The 19,807-nt window shown below is 45.8% G+C and overlaps 1 long non-coding RNA gene across 1 annotated transcript; it reads right to left on the bottom strand.

The window, feature by feature from the left end:
* Nucleotides 1–1,088: 1,088 nt before the first annotated feature.
* On the bottom strand, nt 1,089–11,681 carry LOC129629316 (uncharacterized). Its single transcript, XR_008703140.1, has 4 exons — nt 11,582–11,681; nt 9,462–9,617; nt 1,617–1,823; nt 1,089–1,224 (listed from the first exon to the last, which is right to left on the bottom strand). It is a non-coding gene; the product is annotated as an uncharacterized LOC129629316 (long non-coding RNA).
* Nucleotides 11,682–19,807: the final 8,126 nt, after the last annotated feature.

The following is a 19,807-nucleotide window of genomic DNA, read 5'->3' as shown; positions in this document are numbered from 1 at the left end:
TAAGTGGGAGCCGAGGAGGTGGGAATGGGGGTGTTCTAGATAGATACCCAAATTAAACATCCAATCTGCCATGTCCTGTGTCATTCAAAGCGATTCATCTTCTCCCGGGTTCCCCGCTGGGACGGCTACCAGAAGCCCGCGGACGTGGAGACGCGGTCGTTAGCGGCGCTGTTTATCTGCCGCCACCTCCAAGGAGAACAAACGGACGCCCCGCGGTCCCCCCGCCCCACTGTCATTCAAAGAGCCTGGCTCCGCAGCCAGCCGAAGAGCCTCCCAGGCTGCTGGCGGGAGAAGGACGCAACGGTCAGCGCGGGAGGAGACAATGGCCAGGGGGAGGGGCTTGGGGGTTTCTAGAGACCCCGGGCGGTCCGAACTCGACTCAGAAAGACCCCTCCCAACTCCCATTGTCTGCCTCAGTGGCTGACTCAGCAGGGAACTGGGGCCCGCAGCTGAGGGGAGCCGTGGGTCTAGAGTGTGCACATTCCAGAACCTGGAAGGGACTCTGTTTCTCCTGGGCTTGCTGGGACGCTTCCTCCAACCAGCGTCCCCCTCCCCATCCCCGCCCTGCTGCCCGCCACCAAATTGTGCCCCACACCTGCCATGTCTGCGTTCAGGTCAAGGATGGGGGGCTTGGGGGTGCATGCCCAAACCCTAGCAAATGGCTTTTTGTTGAATCAGGTATTTGCAATGTTGAAAGAAAAGTGAAAGTGTTAGTCGCTCAGTTGTGTGGGACTCTTTGTGACCCCCTAGCCTGTCCATGGAATTCTCCAGGCAAGAATAATTCTTCTCTTCTCCAGGGGAACTTTTGAACTCAGGTCTCCTGCATTGCAGGCTGATTCTTTACTGAGTCACCAGGGAAGTTTGCTTCTTCCCAAACTCAGGTCCCAATGGCACCCCACTCCAGTATTCTTGCCTGGAAAATCCCATGGACAGAGGAGGCTGGTAGGCTGCAGTCCATGAGGTCGCGAAGAGTTGGACACGACTGAGCGACTTCACTTTCACGTTTCACTTTCATGCATTGGAGGAGGAAATGGCAACCCACTCCAGTGTTCTTGCCTGGAGAATACCAGGGACGGCGGGGCCTGGTGGGCTGCCGTCTATGGGGTCACACAGAGTCGAACAGGACTGAAGCGACTTAGCAGCAGCAGCAGGGCTCACTGGAGAATATCCCCATCGGACCAGCAGGAGGCACTCTGCCCAGGTATGGCCAGATGAAGACATTTCCTAGGGGAAAACCAAAGCTGACCTCAGAAAATCAGAAGGAGACAAGGTAGAGAAGGAGATTCCAGGAGTCCTGACTGTCATTTCCCAAGGGTTCACTGGGATTGGTTGGTGGCTACTTCAACCGTAATCATCCACAGCTCACCTCCCAAGTCCCACTTTTCCCCAAGTCTAAGGATTAGCCAACCAGGGTCTCCAGAGTTCATCCTGGCCATCTCCCTGCACCCAGACCTACCCTCTCCAAGACAAGCCATCACCAGCTGGAACAACAGAGAAGGAATGGAGAAGCAAGAGAAAAGTGGGAAGCAGTGTGGCGCTGGGTTTCCTTTGAAATCTTGCTTTATGCCAAAGTAAAAGAAGGAGCTGATATAGCATTGGATTCTGGGCTCCCTTACCCAAATGGTAGCAAGATCTTCACATGTCTTGGCTCTTTGTTTTTGCTCCTGGTTTCTGTTCTCAGCTTTGATCTTCTCTGTGAATCTGGATCGTTACATGTCCTCTGCAGTCCTCAATTTCCTGTTTCTAAACTGGAAGTTTAGATGCTGATGCCTCAAGGTCCTTCCAGATTCCTTTCTTCTGATCTCCCTCTGGACCCTCGCCTTCTGGTCTGGGAAAGCAAGGATTATGGGGGAACAGAGTCCTGGAAATCAGTGACACCAGGGTATCCCTGGGTCCTTATGCCCTGCCACTTTGTCCTTAAAAGTTCACTAAGTTGTCATACTGAGCCACCCGACTTTGATTCTGAAAAATTGGTCCTAGAAGTTCAGAGCATTCACAATATTCTCCTGGGTGATAGGGCAAGGAGTTGGGTATCATCTTGCCCCAGGGCATATCTTGATTCCAAGAGAGGCGGTGACTTGCTTAAGGCTGGAGGGGGTATAGCAGGCCCAGAGACCAAGCGCTCAGTGTGTGGGCCAGAGATTTCCCCAGCAATGTTACAGAGCTTCCTGTGGGACTGAATGCCTGTATCCCAAGCCTGAGCCTTCCCTGCTGCTCCTTCAACGGGTCCAACAGTTCCTCCCAGTGGCAGCAGTGACCAGTCACTGAGCAGGCCCAGCTGAGTCAATGTTCGCCAGCTGGTAGCGAGAGGAATGACAAATAGGTCCACATGGATGGAGAGGTCCAACACAAAGCTTTGCTAATTCTTCATAAGCTCTGCCTGCCGCCTTTTATATATCAACCTGAAATGTAATTATCTTTATGGCTGGTGGAGTAAATCACCACTGTGTGTCAAAGAGATTTGCTCCTGTGTTTTATTACGTAATATATTAGCTCTACAGTTTTAAGATGTCATTACTTGGCTAATCACATGAAACGTTTTCATGAGCAAATAGTGGTGCTGGCAGGAGCTTAAGACAGAGGAAACCTATGGTTAAGTCCTTCTGGGAAACAGGAGAGAGGCCTCGGGGGTCATCTTGTTCAACCCTCTGCCCCTAGGCTTAGAGAGGTCTAAGCAGGCAGGGGTTCTGCACAATATGAGGAACTTCAAAAGGTAGGAGACAGGGGGCAGCAAATCCTGGTAGGAGCTATGACCCAACAATTTCCCTTCTAGCTGTGTACCTAACAAAAACAAGTGCTTTTGGCATAAGTTTGTCAAAGGACATGAATAAAAACATTCAAAGTGACTTGCTCCCTAATAGCCAAAAACTGGAAACAATTTAAATATTGTAGGAGAGGGAAATTTTTTCATCTACCCTTTTAGTTATGTACTTGGGCTCTGCAAATTAAACTAACAAACTACAGATTAACAGAAGAAAAGGCATAAAATTACATTGGTGTTAATAATTATAGGTGCATGGGGTGTCATAGAAAAGAAATGAAAACCCAAAGATGTAGTTAAATCTAGGGGCTTGTGTACTATTTTAAGAAACAGTAATAAATTGAGAGATGTGACTAGAAAAAAAGAAAAGGGGGATTTGAACTTGTAGGGTGGTAAGTTGCAGGAAGGTGACCAAGAAATGTATTAATTTTACATTTGCACCTGAGAGTGATATGTATTCATACTCTCTTCTCTCACTATGATTTTGGTAGACAAAATGCAAACTGGTGTAATAGAAATAACATAGATTCTGCAATGAAACCTACCTGGCTTTGAATCCTAACTCTACAAATTTTTCAATTTGTCATCTGGGACAGATCACTTAAACTCACTAAACCTCAATTTCTACATCTACAAGATGGAAATAGTGCTATTGTGGGAAATAATGAAAAAACGCGAGCAACCTGTTTCAAATTAAACATGTTCTTTCTTACATCATTCCTGTGACCATTCAGTGACCATTGACTGAAACCCCTGCCCTGTCCCAGGTGCTGGGCCACAAGCTGGCACACAGCAGTGCCATGATCTATGGTAAACTAGCTGTCCTCTTGCCTGCTTAGCATCCAGTAGTCCAACATTCTGATTTCCCTTCTGGGAACCACCCCTCACTCACTTGCTACTGAAGTGGTTCAGCTATGGCTAACTCCTACTCCATCCCCCAGCTCAGGTTACTCCATCATTCTGCCCACAGAGAATGCTTCTGGAATGGACTCATGGTCCAGATCGGCTCCATAAGAATGAGTTCTGGGACTTTCCTGGAACTATTGAGGAAAGAGGGGCTTCTTTTCCATTGAGGATGATTAGCTGGTCAAATGGATCCCTAGACCTGTTGAAGGATGTCTTTGCCACTTCACTGGGAGAGAGCACTTAAGAATAAAGACAACAGAGAGCTGAGAGAGGAAAAGAGAAAGATTCCAAATAGCCTCATTTAAACACCCAGATCCAGCCATACCAGGACTGAGTTGAGTTTCTGACACACTTTGAAATAAAATAATCCTCACTAATATACTGTTCTAAGAATGACAGAGGATGAGATGGCTGGATGGCATCACCGACTCGATGCACATGAGTTTGGGTGAACTCTGGGAGTTGGTGATGGACAGAGAGGCCTGGCGTGCTACGATTCATGGGGTCGCAAAGAGTCGGACACAACTGAGCGACTGAACTGAACTGAACATTCAGTGAGCTTTTACTATACACCAGGGAATGTGCCAAATGATTTACAGGTACCATCTTATTTAATCCTCGCAATAATCCTATGAGGTAGGTTGACTAAATGCTCCCTCCAAAAAAGTTATGTCAACCTGGAACCTCACAATGTGATCTTATATGGAAGTAGGGTTTTACAGATGTGTTTTTTGCAAAATTAGTTATGATGTGATCATACTGGATTTAGGTGAGTCCTAAATCCTATATCTGATGTCTTTATAAGAAGAGGAGAAGACATCAGGGGAGAGGAGAGAAAGAGAAGAATATCATGTAAGGATGGAGATTGGAAGGATGAGCAACCAGCCAAGGAACACCGAGGAGTGCTGGGAGCCATCAGAAGTAGAAGAGGCACAGAAAGTATTCTTCTCTGGAGCCTTTAGAGGGAGAACAGCCTTGCCAACCCCTTGATTTCAAACTTCTAATTTCCAGAGCTGTCAGAGCACACATTTCTGTTGTCTTCAGCCACCCAGTTTGTGGTAATTTGTTATAGCAGCCCTGGGAAGCTAATACTGCAGATAACGATCATCATTATTGTTGAAGATGAGAAAACTCAGGCTAAAGAAGTTAAGTAATTTGCCTGAGGTCCTACAGCTTATTTAACCAGAGGCTGGGCTTAACCCCAAGCAGACTCCAGAGTTGTCTCTCTTCATCATTAGGTGCTACAAATCAGGCAACATATAAATGCTAGTTAATTTCCTTCTAGGACCATGTTTTATTTTTCTTTGCATCCTCCACGCCTCGCTTGGTGTCTAACATTTAGTAGATGTTTAACAACCATTTGTGAGTTAAAATCATTGAGAGCCCTACTGAGACGGGCATTGAGAGCACAGAGGGGGTTAAGACGCAGCCCTCGACCTCCAAGCGTTACAATCTAGGCCGTAGAAGGAACATGTGCTCAGGGCTGAGTGAGAGCTTAAAAGTAATCCCTGGAGGAGCTCTGAGAAGGGAGAACACTAAGAGCTGAGCCAGAAAAAGGTTTCATGAAAGAGACTGACCTTGACTGGGGCTCTGAGGAACTTAGGAAAGAAGAGGTGAAAGATTAATAAACAAAGGGAGGTCATGAGAAAAGTCTCAGAGGGAAGACTTGGTGTGATGAATCTGGAGCAGGGAGTAAAACCAGAGAGAGGTGGGTGATGTGCTGGGAGGAGGCTAGTGGGGCCAAACCACAGGAGCTGTTGAGGGTCAGGCAGGCACTTGGACATGAAGTAGTAGCAGGTTCCTATAGGCTTTGGTAGCGGCAGTTCTTGGACACGTTACTGCTAGAAACAGAGACTTGACCACAGATGTGTGCTGCCTGAGGTCAGGCAGCGCCCTCTGCCTTGTGTTGGCCAATGGACTGTAGGTCTAAATGTCACCTCCAGCGGAAACAGAGAAGAGCAGTTTCGAATTCTGCCAGTCTGTTCACTCTTTGTGGCAAGTGCAGCATATGTTGAGATGGTGCCATCACCGGATCTAAGCTGCTTGGATCAGAGGGGACAGCTGTCCTAGAGAGCTAAGAGGACTTTTGTGAACAAGAAACAAACGCGTATATACTAAGTCACTTCGATAAGGGTCTTTTGTTACCGAGGCATAAATCTTGCCTTCCCTGACTAACACAAAGTGCTAACACATTAACAATGGTTAATGGTGACGGCAGTAGCCAGTGCCCCAGGCTCTGCTTCTTTCACTTTGGAGCAACAATCAGAGTAATAGCACCTGATGGCATTTCAAGTTGAGAGAAAAATAATGGATTTTCAACTAACCATGCCATGGGAGAATTTTTAAAATAATAATCCAGAAGCCGGGAAGATTTCTGATACAGACTTAGAAGTCACAAAATAAAGAATTGATCATTTTAGCCTCATCAAAATTAAAAATATGCTTTGTGGAAAAAATCACCTGTATCTGTCAAGATAGGCTAGTTATGCTGCAGCAAGAAAACAAGTCAAAATCTTAGTGACACAAAACAGCAAAGGTTTATTTCTTGCCTACACTGCATGTCCCCTTGCAGATTGGCTGGGGTCTCTACTCCGTGTTGTCACTCTTGTCACCTCGACTTTGGGCTCCCCAGCTGAAGGCATAGCCATCGTCTGCTGATGCCAATTGCCATGGCAGGAGGAAAGAGAAAACACAAGGCACCGGCAATTCGAGCTTCAGCCCAGAAGTGACAGACACGCTCTGTTCACATTTAATTGGCCAAAGCACGTCACACAACTGCCCCTGGTCAAGAAGGCAGGAGATATAATACCATCTCCGGGAGAGAAAGTGGATGTTCATGTTTAGAAATACACAAAAGAAACAGGCTTAACCACTAGAAATAGCTTTAGGCTTTCCTATTATAGACAAAGAGCTAATTTCTCTGATAAGTAAAAAGCACCCACAAATCATCAAGAAAATGACAACATCCAGTAGAAAAACAGGCAAAAGATGCAGAAACTTTACATAAAGAAGGAATTAAAGATGCTTTAACTCACATAGTAAGAAAACTGCAAATGAAAATTACATTGAGATACCATTTTTCAGCCATCAGATTGCTGAGAGTGGGCAAACAAGCTCAGACACTCCTGATGGGCCATAAATTGGGAAAACCTCTTTGGAGAGCAATTTGGCATGTGTTCGTCCACTCTTAGAAATGGAGAGACTTCCTTGGTGGTCCAGTGACTAAGACTCCACGCTCCCAATACAGGGAGCCCAGGTTCAATTCCTGGTCAGGGAACTAGATCCCACATGTTCCAACTAAGTGTTCACATGCCACAATTAAAGATCTCACCTGGCACAGTTGAATAAATAGATATTTTTTAAAAGAAGAAGAAAAAACGAGAAATGCCTCCTGCGGATGTGCTCACACATAAAGGAAATGATATTTGTTCAAACTTCTTCACTGCATTGTCTGTAATAGCAAATGATTAGGGAAGAACTTACTGCTTTTTGATACAGAGCTGATTAAATAATTTAAATTGCATAAATAATTTCCCACTATCCAAGGGAATACTATACATATATAAAAAGAATGAAAAGGGGTTTTTTTTTCTGGTAACAATATGGAACAGTCTCTAAGACTTAATGTTAAATGAATAAAGGAAGCTGCTGAACAGTGTGTATTGCATGCCACTGTTTGTGTAAAAGAGGGAAAAATACATATTCATCGTTGTTTATATATGCTAGAAGTATCCTCCCAAAATACACTTAAAGTGGGAAATATTCATTGCCTCTGAGGAGAGAATTGAAATTCTCCTTCTGTACCTTTTAAGTTGTGAAATAATATGGGAATGTGTCTTTAATATAATAATAAAATTAAAAAATAAAAGAGAGAGCTGACCTAGCTGTTTTAATCCTAGGTATATACCCTCAAAATATAAACAGACATCCACACAAAACTTTTACACAAATATTCATAATAGCCAAAAGATGGAAACTACCCAAATGTCCATCAGTTGATGAATGGATAAATAAAATATAGTAGTATATCCATACAATGGATTAATATTCAGCCAGAAAAAGAATTGCCGATACATGCTACAATACAAATGAAACTTGAAAACATTATGCTAGGTAAAAGAAGCCAGACACAAAAAATACATACTGTATGATTCCACTTAAAAGCAAATGTTTAGAATTAGGCAAACCTATAGAAACAGAAAGTTGATTCTTGGTTGCCTGGGTCGGGGTCAGGTTTGAGGGAGAAATAGGTAGTTGACTGCTAATGGGCACCAGCTTTCTTTTTAGAATGATGAAAATATTCTAAAATTGATCGTGGTAATGTTGCACAACTCTGTGAATATACCTAAGGACATTGAATTGCACACCTTAAATGGGTGAGTTGTGTGTTGTATATTTCATGAAAGCCAGTTTTTCATTTTTTGAAGAAGAAAGGAGAGGTAAAAAATGGCCCAGAAGACAATGTCTGAGAACACACCTCACTATACTCCTGCCCACCCACCACCTGCCCCAGGATTCACATGTCCACTGAAATATTTCATTCATACGCCTCACAAGAAATCCAACAGGGCAGCTGTCAGCCCGGGTTCCCCCACACGCACAAGCTTTCATGCAGGTGGCTTCTCTGGGAAGAGATCCTGGGAACGACGTAGGACTGGGGCCCAGGAAGAGTGGAACAGGGACGAGAAAAGCTGGCCCAAGCCGTCTTAATTGAGCTGGTTACCGCTGGGGACAATTGAGGCTCAGTCCTACTGGAGACCCTGCAAACCAAGCAAAACGCACCAGCACAGGGGAAGCGGTAGTGGTGGGAGGGAAGTGGGAGGAATGGTTCCAATAGCAGAGAAACACTGAACAGAGAGCAATACAGGCCAGGTGCCGACCGACCACACCTGCCATGACAACCAAGAATACCGTAGTAACAGAATAGTGGGCTGAGAGCTGAAGATGAGAGTGGGCGGCCTGCCAGCCCCTCTGGAGCCTCCTTATTTCTGACTCAAAGAGCTATCCCCTGCTACCTAATTCTCCAGCCTCGACTCAGAATACCGCCACACCATTTCCACGAGCCAAACCCATCCTCAGATAACAGATACCTGCCGCCTTTGTGGATTCTCAGAAGCGCGTGCTCTAGGCCATTGAATGCACCAGATGTGTGTGTTTGTTGGTTCTTTTTAAATAGGAGGCATTCTGAGCTGAATCTGGTGCATGGGGAATCATCAGGCTGTGGGCCACTGTTTAGGTCAACGGTGAGGAGTGATTGGAAAGCAAGACACCTGGCTGATGTAAACTGAGTGACGGCAGCACCCAGAGGGGTTTAAGAGATGCCCTGAGTCCTGATGGTGCTGCTGCCTCAGAAGTAGGGGTTGTTCTCGGCACAACACTCATTCAAATGAGGAGGGTGTTGTGGGCAGGTGGCCCCAGCCCAGGGTATTATTGTTGTTTAGTCGCTAAGCTGTATTCGACTCTTTTGCAGCCCCATGGACTGTAGCCCACCAGGCTCCTTTATCCATGGGATTTCCCAGGCAAGAATACTGGAATGGGCTGCCATTTCCTTTTCCAGGGGATCTTCCCAACCTAGGGATCGAACCCCCATCTCCTGCATTGACAAGCAGATTCTTTACCACTGGGCCACTGGGAAAGCTCCCTTGCACAGGATGAGAGGAAAAGAAAATGCCCAGGTCTCTCCCCAGAGAGCTGATGCTCAAGCCTCCCTGAGGCCAGCCCCTCCTTGGTGCACGCCGTGTTGCGTGGTACTTTCTAGTGTCTCAGAGGAAGCCTGGAAGCTGGCTCCACCTACCTTGCTGGGGTGACCGAGGTGGGGGTGAGAGCTGGAAAAGGTGCCAGGTCTGTTCTTTGTGCTGCAGCCGCAGCTGCCCACAGCAGTGTGCCCTGCAGCTGACAATATCAGGGTGGCTGCTTCCCACCAACTCCACGCTTGTGGAAGGAAAGAGCACTGTGAACCAAGAAGCAAGATCTTTATTAACCAAGACCAAAGACCCAAGACAGAAGGGGCCTGACCAGGCCACCACCCCAGGGAGGAGCCCCTTCAGGAAAAAGCAGTTCCTCGGAGTGGTGCTCAGGTAAGCAAAACCCTGTGGACCCTGTGGACCCCCCAGGCCTGAGCCCAGAGAACTAATGCTGCCATCTTCAGCTCACTCTGTTCACCCACCAACCACTTCTCAGGGGCAAGCTGGCCCGAGGAGGACTGGGTCCCCCTTACCTCCAAAACCTGAAACCTCCTTCTCCCCACCTAGCTGATGTTCAGCATCTCTGAGGGGTAGGGCCCGCTTTTCTCTAAGTCCTCCAAGAAGTCTGATTCATTCCTCTTGTGGACTAATGGAGAAAGTGATGTAAAGATGGGGCAGAGGCTAGAGTGATGCAGCCAGAAGCCAAGGAACACCTGGGGCCCCTGGAGGCTGGAAGAGGCAGGAAGGATCTTCCCCTGGAACCTTTGGAGGGAGCATGGCTCTGCCAACTCTGATTTCAGACCTCTGGCCGCTATGACTGTGAGAGAATTTGTTTCCGTTGTTTCAAGCCAGGCAGTATGTGGTCTTTGTTACAGCCGTCCTAGGAAACTCTTACAGCCCCTTAAAAAATAACCCCCCAAATAAAAAGTGTTCCTATCTGTGAGAACCACAAGATGGTGAGACAGACATACAGAGGAGTCAAAGCCTTGCTTCCCAAACCAGGGTTCAAAAACCCCTCAAAGTTCTGTGAGCACATGGAGAACTTGGTCAAACACAGCCAGCTCCCTGGAATGTGAACGCACTCAAAGAACTGGAGGAGAAAATCAAGTGATTTAAGTGATAAGTAATTTAAAGCAAAGAGACGTGCTTTGCGGAGCAGAATGCGCAATGTGCCTGAATTTTTTTTCAGATGAGAAAGGAGCTTCAAGCAAAGCGGGTGGTTATTTGCGGGCTGTGCCCTAGGCTCCCCTGTGATCACTACTGCCTTGGGGTGTCCCGACTCGTCTCGAAGGGAGAGGGGCTTCTCGGAAGGAAAATCCACAGGGACGGGAGGTGATTCCTCAGACACCACAGGAGGAGACTCAGCTCCTCATCTTGGAACGAAAAGGCTCTCAGGAGTGCCCTGAGGTGAGGACTGGCAATGGATAGGGCGAAACAAGCGAGCGCTCATCTGACTTCCTGTCCTGATACCAAGCTCCCCACCTGACCCCTTAACCTTCTGTATCTGGTCATCTGGTCTGTGTCAAAGGGGCCTCAGACCCTAAGGGTGGCCTGAGGAAGCCCGAAGTGCTATCAGACCTCAGCAGGGAGACTTCTTTCCGGGAAGTTGTTGGGGGCGGGCGGGGGAGAGTAATGGGGTAGAGGGGAGACTGGGCTACAAGGGAAAGTGTTTTTCCCCAGGGTGAGCAGAGGGCACAAGACCCTTTATGTTAGGAGAAGCAAGAGAAGGCCCTTTTCCAACACAGGTGTCCCAAGTGTCTGCTGGGGTGCTATTCCTGAGACTCTGCTGGCTCTGAGCCCCACTCTCAGCACTGATCCCCCAAGACTCCCCCAGGACTGATCCCCCAGGACAGAACCAAGGGCTGGCCACTAGACGGCACCCCCTCCCTCTTCTCCTCCTGCCAGGCCTGGGCTCAGAGGGAGGCTACTGGGAAGTTGGCACTGGGCTCTGGAGCTAATAAATGTTGACATTTAGAGAGTGGGAGCCGTGGGGGTGTTTTATTGGTGTTAATGTGATGCAAGCAGGATTCGAGACTCCCCAGTTGCTCTCTGGAATAGAGTTAGTGAAGGCAGAATGGGGAGGCCCCTCTGCCTCCTGCCACTCAACTTAGGATTTGATTAAAAGCGCCTTCCTGGTGATAAAGACAGAATTGGAGAAATGGCCTGCTGTCTCTATGTCTGCCATGGGGGGAAAGGAGGGCGAAGGGAGGAGGCTTCAGTCCTCTCTGACCTGCTTCCTTGCCTTTCTTCCTGGGAGCATCCCAAACTTTTCTCTGCAGACCTGCCCCTCCCCGAGGCCTGAGATCTGGAAGCTTCTGCCCCCAGGTCCCTCTCCACCTCTCATTCCTCTATGCTGTGAGCACAGACCCTCCCTACTTCCCTCTCTGGCATAGGATCCTGCGATGGTTTGGGCCTGAGAACTGACCCTGGGGCAGGTGGGGACTAACCCCCTAGGCACCATACAGGCCTGTCTCTCCTGATCCAAGGTTCCATCCTTGGTCCCAGAGGCCAAATGGCTCTCAGGTCAAAACCAGGATAAAGAAGAAGTGTCTCTGGAGGCCTGCCTGGCTTGCATTTCTCTGGCTCAACCACAGAGAACTGGGTGCCACGTGGAGCTAAGGAGGAGCTGGGGGACAGCAAGGGGTCCATGAGGCCAACCAGCCCTTAGTGGTCAAGGATAGCAGCTCCAGGACCATAAACAGGCCCTGTTTTTCTGCTGCTTGTAGGTGTGGCAAGCCTTTACTTGCTGATCTCCTTGGTGTTTATGGACTTTTCAGCCAGGCCCTTTCTCTAGCCCCTCCTGCAGGGCCCCAGGCCACAGCCTGTGCCCACTTCTTCCCACCCTGCTTCCTCCACCCCTTGCCTACCCCATGGCACTACCTTCACCCCAGCTGCATTCTCCCATCTGGGCCTGCAGGTGCCCAGCTTCCCTGTGGGCCACACAGCCCAGGCTCCTCTGAGCAACACCCCCTTCACCTCCACTCTGGGTCCTCCAGGAGGACCATCCCCAGCCTTCCTGGAGGTCAGGCCTGGATCTGCTCAGTCCATGCCAGGAGGAGACCCCATAGAGGAGTGCCTGTGTGTGTGCAGGTGTGTGAATGCAAGCCAGAGGTGAGGTGTGCGTAAGTACATGATGGCTTATGCACTTCAATACTCTTATTCGGCCTCAACTTTCTACATACTGGAGACTAATCCCCAAAAGAAGATTCCAGAATCCAGCCATGCTCACCCTGGCCTCTGCCATGCCCACAACAGCTTCTGGGAAGTGAACAGTAACCGTGGCCTGGCACTGAGCTTGTGGCTTTACACAAACGATTTTATTTAATCCTTGTAACAACCCCAATGGGAAAGGCACTATCAGTATTCCCATTTTACGGATAAGGAAAACTGAGTAGTTCTGCCTGAGGGAACAGAAAGCAGTTGCCCCGTGGGGCTTGCCCCAGCTCTGAGTCCACAGCTCATGGGCAAAGCCCTCTGCTGGGGGGCAGGCCGGCCCACACCTGGGTCAGTGAGCAGAGCATCCAGAGACGGTCCCCTGGGAAGTCCTCCCCCATCACCCCGTGAAATGCCCCCAAGTATGTCATCTTCAGGCCCCTGCCCTCTGCTCTTGGAGAGAGTCCCACCTGCTGGGCACCAGTGCCCTAATGCTACACCTGGTGAGCACCATGCACCACACCACAGCCACTCAGGGAACTTTAAAATATTTTTTTTGTGCTTTTATTATGGAACATTTCAGAAGCTGGTATTAAAAAAAAAAAAAAAACATGTACCATTACCCAGCTTCAAAATTTATGAAAATTTTATTCATCTTATTTCTTTTCCCCCACACATATTTTGCTTTCTGAAGTATTTTAAAGCAAATCTCAGACATCATCTCATTTCACCTGTAAATACTTCCATATGTATCTCTAACAGATAAGGACTTTGCTTCCTTTAACCTAGTTGCAATACCATTAACACACTTAACAAAATTAGCCGTGGTTCTTTAATATTATCAAGCATTCTGTCTATGTGCAAATTTCCCCAGTTGCCTTAACAATTATTTTCTACAGTTGATTTGTTCAAATCTTGATGCAAACAAGGCTTGCCTGTGGTACTTGATTGAGGTCTCTTTGGCGTTAACATCCTCCACCATCATCTTTGGGCGGGTTTTCTGTCCTACAGAAGTGCCCACATTCTAACTGGCTGAGCCCATCCTCACAGTGTGTTTAACATCTGTTTCAATACCTGAGAGCATTTCAAAACTGTAACGTAGATCACATCACTCTCCTGCTTAAAACTCCTCTGTGGTTTCCCATCACCCTAAAAGAAAGTCCACACCCGATTCTGGACCCACAGGGACCTGCCTATGAATGACTCCTGATTCCCTCTCAGACTTCACTTCCCTTCTCCCTGCCCCTCCTACACAGGCTAATCTTCCTTACCTGTGGCCCCTCTGTTTTTGTGTCCACTACACTTCTCAGAATCTGTAGTCAGGGACTTTCCGGGTTGTCTAGTGGTTAAGAATCTGCTTGCCAATGCAGGGGATGCAGGTTCAATCCCTGATCAGGGAATAAGATCCCAATAATCAGGGCAACTAAGCTCGGGCACCACAACTAGAGAGTCACCTGCTGCAATGAGGACTCAGTGCAGCCAAAATTTAAAACAAACAAACAAACAAAACTTAAAAAAAAAAATCTGCAGTTGCTTTTGCTGTTTATTTCCTTCGGTTTTAACAGCCTTCTCCCTCCTCCACTACCCAGAATACAGGTTTTCTGAAGGCATAACTACCTCTCACTGGTATCTAGAACTGGACCTGGAACAGAGTAGGTGCTCAAGTATCTGACGATTGAGAGAATAAATGGAAGTGGGGCAGAAAGAAAGAAGTTTGTCTTTCAGAAGGTTCAGTCTGGTTGGAGAGGCAGCAATTCAAGAATCCAAGACCTTTTAATCAATCAATCAGTCAAAATCCATTAAGCACCAGCTAATAACTCCACCCTTTTTCAGGCATGGAGGGAATATCTTGGGTGTTAATAGATCTTGGTTAAAGGATAACTGGGTGCACTTTCTAAGTTAGAGTGGAAATATACAAGGCTTAATAGGGGAGGGAGACCTGAGCTGAGCCTCCATCAGAAAAAACCCTCAGATTTCCTTGGTGTCGCAGGTTCCCAAAGGATGCCTTCGAGGTAGTGCCAGTGTTATGATTCTCCTCTTTTGAGGGATAAGGAATTTGAGACTCAACTATGTGCCCAGGCCCTATGGGTAGCTGGGCTTCCCTGGTGGCTCAGATGGTAAAGAATCTGCCTTCAATGCAGGAGACCCAGGTTTGATCCCTGGGTCGGAAAGATCCCATGGAAAAGGGAATGGCAACCCACTCCAGTACTCTTGCCTAGAGAATTCCACAGACAGAGGCACAGTCCATGGGATGCCAGGGAGTCACACATGACTGAGCGACTAACACTTTCATTTGCGGGTATAGCAGGGGACAGAACCAGGACTGCAGGTAGTCCTCCCCTCCCTGCTGGGCAGGCAGGCACAGTGAGGAGGAAAGTAGAAGGGAAGGAGGCTGCAGGGAAGGCAAAGGCCAGGAGGACAGAATAAGCAGAGGCCAGAGAGGACGACTTGAAGGCCAGAACTGTAGACCTCAAGCGGGAGAGACTCTCCATCAGTTCTGCCCCATTGGGTGGGAGGCATCTCAGCCCTGGCTCAGGGACCAGGGCTCTGCGAGCAAGAGTGAGTGCTCCCTGTGCCTGACTCTGGGCTGCAGCCTACAGAAGCCTCACTCCCCGAACCTCAGACTCACTGCTTTACGGTGTAATTTTTAATTTAGACAAAAAAACTTCACTTGGCCTTTTATGGTTCCAGGCAGTAGAGTTTTTTGTCTTTTTACCAGACCCGTCTGTTTTTACTGTTTTGATCTCTACTGGTTTATTAAGCAATCCTTTAGTGTTTTTTTTCCTGGTCTTATTTATTTTACTTTTTTTTCCCCTCTCTTTTGCTTTTAAATACAAATAGAGAGGCAGCAGCATCATCTAGGTGAGGCCAAGAGGAGGCTAATGAGAATTGGGGCCCCAAACCATGAGCCTTGCCCCCAAAGAAATCCCCAGGAAAGACTGATTTTAAAATGGCCCAGTTGAGCAGCATGGAGATTCACAGGGCAAATTACCCTTGCAGAAGATGAGATAACCACCTCTCATGGCAACAGGGTATTTTAACTTATTTCTGGGAGGATAAGTGATGTCTCTTTTTTAAAATAATTTTCTTTTCTTTTTTTTTATTTATGTTTTTATTTTTGGCCGTGCTGGGCTTTTGTTGCTTCGTGAGGGCTTTCTCCAGTTGTGGTGAGTGGACTGTTCACTGCAGTGGTTTCTCTTGTTGCAAAGCACAGGCTCTAGAGCACACAGGCTTCCGTAGTTGTGGTCCACAGGTTTAGTTACTCTGTGTCACATGGGATCTTCCAAGACTAGGGATCGAACCTATGTCCCCTGTGCTAAGTCACTTCAGTCGTGTCCGACTCTGTGCGACCCCATAGATGGCACCCCACCAGGCTCCCCCGTCCCAGGGATTCTCCAGGCAAGAACACTGGAGTGGGTTGCCATTTCCTTCTCCAATGCATGAAAGTAAAAAGTAAAAGTGAAGTCGCTCAGTCGTGTCTGACTCTTCACAACGCCATGGACTGAAGCCTACCAGGCTCCTCCGTCCACAGGATTTTCCAGGCAAGAGTACTGGAGTGGGGTGCCATTGCCTTGTCCCCTGTACTGGCAAATAAATTCTTAACCACTGGACCACCAGGGAAATCCATAAGTGACCCTGATGGATCCGTTCTGATATGAAGACACACTTGATGTGGCCTTTAAAGCAGCCATCGAATTTAGCTTGCTCCTACTGCCAAGTCACATGCAGAGCAGACTGTTCACCCCTTCCTCAAAACCCACCCCAGGAACGAGGTAAGAGGCAAGGAACCCTACAACAAGCATTCATGGGTAATAAGCAACAGACCTGCTACATTTTGGTGTAGCTGCATGTCTACCTGTTCAAACCTGAGGAGCTAAAGTGTCCTTCCATGCTAACTTTCTAGGGTTTGCTTATTTAGACATATGGGTACCCTTTAAAAATGTAGTGTTGTCTGTGTTTTGGAAACTACATAAAGTGTTTCAGGCCATCTCTTCTTCTGGTTGTTCCATTTCTTCCCTTTGAGTTGCCTGTGAGATGTTCCCAAGTTGCTAAACTCAGATGCAGGCCATTACGTCTGGCTGCTCACTGGCAACGCATCTTACACAACACCACGTGTTAAGTACCCATGCCCAGTGAGGGACACCATGCAGGCTCACATCTGACCATCATGATTGCACTTCCTCTCGCACATCTTCCTGGGGACAAGACTGAAGTTGTACACACAACCCTGAGTGCAGTGAGGCAGTGCAGTGCAGTGCAGACCCTCAGGACTAGGTCAGCAAGATTTCTCTGCAGCAGACACAACTCACTCTTCCCACTAACGGGGACTGGGGGCTTCTCTTTCCTACTCCCTCACTAGTATTTGATATGATTCCAATTTTCTCATTTTTGCCAGCAGAAGAGGGTAGGTAAAAGGGTTCCTTAGTTTGTGTTAAAGAGATTAAGCTATTTTTCATATAGTTGTTAGCTCTTCAAAGGGCCACTTCTATGAGTGGCCTATTCATAGCCTGTTTGTTTTTTTTTTTCCTGTTAGATCCTGTGTTTTTCTTATGGGTCTGTCGCATAAGCTGCATACTAAACCTTTGTCAGTTTTCAACTTCTAAAAATATCTATTCCCACTCTGTTACCTCTCTGTTAACTTTGTTTATACTGTTTTTAAAAAACAGAAATCTCAAACGTTGATGGGATGAAATCCATTTTTTTTGTACCTTGGGCTTTTTAAAATCGTTTCCAAAAAATGCTGACTTTGAAGTTCATATTTATTTTTAACAAATTTTCATCTGTTTGTGGTTATACTTTTACTTTTTACATTTAGTTCTTTCTTCATTCGGATTTTTTATATATAGCGTTCAGTAGGTATCTAACTTTATTTCCAAAAACTGAGCCGCTTTTCACCAATCCTCTTTGCTAAACAATTCATCATTCTCACTAATTTGTGATGCTACCTCTACCACACGCTGGGTTGCCTTGTAGTTTTGTTTATTTAGACTTGTTTTTGCTTATTTAATTTGTTTATATATGTCCAAGTTTGTTCCTTGTCCCTTACTCTATTCCTTTGGTTTATTTGTCTGTTCCTATGCCAATAACACACGGTTTGTATTCTTTTGCTTTTATTGTAATCAGTTTGATTGTCAGCAGAACAAATGTTGCTCTTTGTTGCGTCTTTTTTAATTGGATTAATTATTTGTGGGGCTCAATTCTTCTATAGAATTTCACAATCAATTTGTTTAATTCTCCAAAATTCCTGCTGGAATTTAATTGAATGTAGAAATTGATTTGGGGCTAATAGACATCTTCCCAAGATTAAGTCATTCCAAACACAGATACAGTGTTTCTTTTCATTTAGGACTTTCCTGTAATGGTTTTTAAAAGTTCAGTGTTTTTCCCCTTGTGGTCTTGTGCCTTTGTTGTTAATCCCTAAGGCCTCTGTGCTTTTCATTGCTGTTATCAGAGGCTGATCTACTGTCATCTCCAGGATCCTGGGAAGGGCTAGAAATGTGACCATGTGATTATAAAATTGCGGACACAGAGTATTTCAGTCACAGTTGGTAAAGTCTGTTGTCTTTTTCCCTTCCAACCTCCCCCTGCCACATCTCCCTTACGGTTGAGCAGTATTGGAGTGATCACAGGTATTTGAGGGGGAGGGTCCAGCTAAAGGGAATTTGAGCTGAAGCTACACCTAATTTGGGATTTGTTCACATGGTCACAATCACTTCCATGTATGGTTAAGTCATTGCCAGGGGGTCCCAGTATCAGAATGTCTTCCAAGAATTCATGGAATTCCTCCTCCCACTGTCCTGACTAATCAGACATCTGGATATAAAGGTGACGAGATGTATGGAAGCCAAGTGGATAATTAAATTTTAAAATAACATGTTGCTTTTGCGACATCCATTGTGCTGTTCAATGTTTTCAGTTATAATTAGTTGTGATTTCCTATTCTAAATAAACATTTATTTTATACCTAATTTTCAATCTGTAATTTTGTTTTATTTTTCTTAAACAGGGTTCCTCAAATTGCATGAACTTCTGCCCTCAAAACTGGATTTGTCTTCTAGGTATTGTCAATGGTATTGATGCTTACTATATTCAAATGTCTGTGTTGTTCTAGAATCCAACAACTTTGCTAAACTCTTCTATTAGTTCTAAAAATGTGTCTGCTGACTCCTTTGAGTTTTCTCATTAAATTATCATTTTATCTGCTAGTAGTAACTTGTATCTTTCTTTCCAGTACATAACATTTTAAAATTTCTTTTTCTTATCTTATTACATTGGGCAAGACCTTCAGTATTCTGTTGAAGAGTTTGATGGCAATAGTGGACACTACTAGAAACATATCAAAAGCTTCTTCTTTCAGTATGATGTTTGCCAAAGGCTTTGGTTATCTAGTCTTTATCAAGTTAGAAAAGCTCCTATTTTCCTAAGAGTTTTAGAAAAATTAGTTATTAATGAAATAAAATTTGATTGGAACACAGCCATGTCCATGCATTTGCATACTGTCTATGGTTGCTTTTACACTATAGTCATAGAGTTAAGTAATTGAGATAGACCCTGTCTAGCTCAGAAAGCCTAAAATATGTAAAATATGTATTATCCCACCCTTTGTAAGAAAGTTTGCCAACATCTGCTTTAAAATGATAAATTATATTGAGAGACTTTCTAATGAACTATGTTTTTATATTACTGGGATAAATTTTTCCCATTCAAAGTACTTTAATTCTTCACAGTATAACTTACATTCAGTAGAGCATGGTAATCTTAGATGTATCACTTAATGAATTTTTACATACTTATACATCCATTTAAATACCTTTCAGACCAAGATATTGTATATTTCCGCACTGTTGACTCTTGAATTCCCTGAACTGGTCTATACTGCCAGCCTCTCACCCCTAAGATAATGACTCTTCTGAACTCTCTGTCTATAGATTCATTTGTCCTGTCTTGACATTCTCAGAAATGAATCATATAGTAGATAGTCTTATATGTCTGGCTTTTCACTCAACAATGTGGATTGCTGTGTATAGCAGTAGATAGATTTTTAAAATATTATTTGTGTATTAGTTGCATAGTTGTGCCAACTCTTTACAACCCCATGGACTGTAGCCTGCCAGGCTCCTCTGTCCATGGAATTCTCCAGGCAAGAATACTGGAGTGGGTTGCCATTTCCTCCTCCAGGAGATCTTCCTGACCCAGGGATCAAACCCAGGTCTCCTGCATTGCAGGCAGATTCTTTACCTTCTGAGCTACCAGGGAAGCCCACAAAATATTATTTAATATTCTATTATTTGAATAAGATGCA

Source organism: Bubalus kerabau, chromosome 15, assembly GCF_029407905.1.
Source record: "Bubalus kerabau isolate K-KA32 ecotype Philippines breed swamp buffalo chromosome 15, PCC_UOA_SB_1v2, whole genome shotgun sequence".
In the NCBI taxonomy this organism is placed as follows: Eukaryota; Metazoa; Chordata; class Mammalia; order Artiodactyla; family Bovidae; genus Bubalus; species Bubalus kerabau.
Note: the sequence above shows the minus strand (reverse complement) of the source record. Positions and strands in the feature narration are given on the sequence as shown.